The sequence below is a fragment of the Gastrolobium bilobum genome, unplaced genomic scaffold (assembly GCF_033153095.1).
Source record: "Gastrolobium bilobum isolate Gb01-03AN ecotype WA unplaced genomic scaffold, APGP_CSIRO_Gbil_v1 utg40316, whole genome shotgun sequence".
Lineage (NCBI taxonomy): Eukaryota > Viridiplantae > Streptophyta > Magnoliopsida > Fabales > Fabaceae > Gastrolobium > Gastrolobium bilobum.
In genome coordinates this window covers 1-1724 of record NW_026900050.1, presented here as the reverse complement: position 1 = coordinate 1724, position 1724 = coordinate 1, and the positions used below count along the sequence as shown (strand labels likewise).

Sequence of the window (1724 nt, the reverse complement as noted above, 5' to 3'; positions counted from 1 at the left end):
TTTTAGTTTTAACTCTACGATATAGAAGAAATAGGAAAGGGTCATATAAAACTATTTTAAATTTAAAACGAATCAGTACACCCAGTCTACGAATCTATTTGAATTATCAACGAATTCTTAGAATTTTGGGAGGGATGAGGATTGTAATTCTTTCTACTTCTAGGGGTATAATGACAGATCGAGAGACTCGATTAGAAAGAATCGGCGAAGAAATTTTATGTTATATATGGTAATTTTTCTGATATACGAATTATACGAGAACCTTCTATTCGTTTTTTTTAAGGAGGGGGTACAATTTGAAATTCAAAATGGAAAATGTAATAAATAAACATTATTTTCTTTCATTAAATAGATTTGCGATTAAGTAAAGGAATGATAAATATGATAATAAGGGCCTTTGCTCATAAAATTTGTGAAAAATGTCGATTGATCCGCAGGCGGGGACACGTTATAGTAACTTGTTCAAATCCGAGACATAAACAAAGACAAGGATAATATTTCCACAAAAAGAGGACTTTTATTTTTAAAAACCAGATGCACAAATAAAATAAATTTAGATTAAAGAAAAAATAGTATAAATTTCAATAAGAAATCATAAAAAATATGGCTAAACCTATACAAAAAATTGGTTCGCGTAAAAATGGACGTATTGGTTCGCATAAGCATGCTCGTAAAATACCAAAGGGGGTTATTCATGTTCAAGCTAGTTTCAACAATACCACTGTGATTGTTACAGATATTCAGGGTCAGGTGATTTCTTGGTCCTCTGCCGGTACTTGTGGATTCAAAGGTACACAGAGGGGAACGCCATTTGCAGCTCAAATCGCAGCAGGAAATGCTATTAGAATGGTAGCGGATCAAGACATGCAATGAGCAGAAGTCATGATAAAAAGTCCCGGTCTCAGAAGAGATGCGACATTAAGAGCTATTCGTAGAAGTGGTATAGTCTTAAATTTTATACGAGATGTAACCCCTATGCCACATAATGGATGTAGATCTCCAAAAAAAAGGTGTGTAAAACTAAAAATAAACATCGAAGAGATTTCAAATTCAAGAGAAATTTTTTTTTGAAAGGGTTGATGATAAGAAAATATATTACTATGGTTCGAGAGAAAGTAAGAGTATTTACTCGGACACTATAGTGGAAGTGTGTTGAATCAAGAGTAGACAGTAAGCGTCTTTATTATGGACGTTTTATTCTGTCTCCACTTATGAAAGGCCAAGCCGATATAATAGGCATTGCGATGCGAAGAGTTTTGCTCAGAGAAATAGAGGGGACGTGTATCACAAGTGCAAAATCTGAGAAGATACCACATGAATATTCTACCATAGCGGGTATTCAAGAATCAGTACATGATATTTTAAAGAATTTGAAAGAAATTGTATTAAAAAGTCGGCTCTATGGAACTCGGGAGGCGTCTATTTGTTTCAGATATCATTTTACCACCTTCTGTAGAACTCGTTGATAATACACAACATATAGCTAACGTAACAGAACCAATCCATTTGTATATTGGATTAAAAATGGATAGGAATCGCGGATATCGTATAAAAACACTAAAAAAATTTCAAGACAAAAGTTATATTATAGATGTTGTTACGATATGATAGATCGATATATCCAATCAGAGATTGGTATGTTAATATATGATCTGTTTGCCCTCCCTCAGGTACCTATAGGAGAGGTACCCTAAAGATAAGCGGATCACTGTGCACTATAATAT

At 33.6% G+C, this 1724-nt stretch overlaps 1 pseudogene; it reads left to right on the top strand.

Annotated features, from left to right (window-relative positions):
• Nucleotides 1-230: 230 nt before the first annotated feature.
• LOC133295008 (DNA-directed RNA polymerase subunit alpha-like) lies at nucleotides 231-1608 on the top strand (annotated as a pseudogene).
• Nucleotides 1609-1724: the final 116 nt, after the last annotated feature.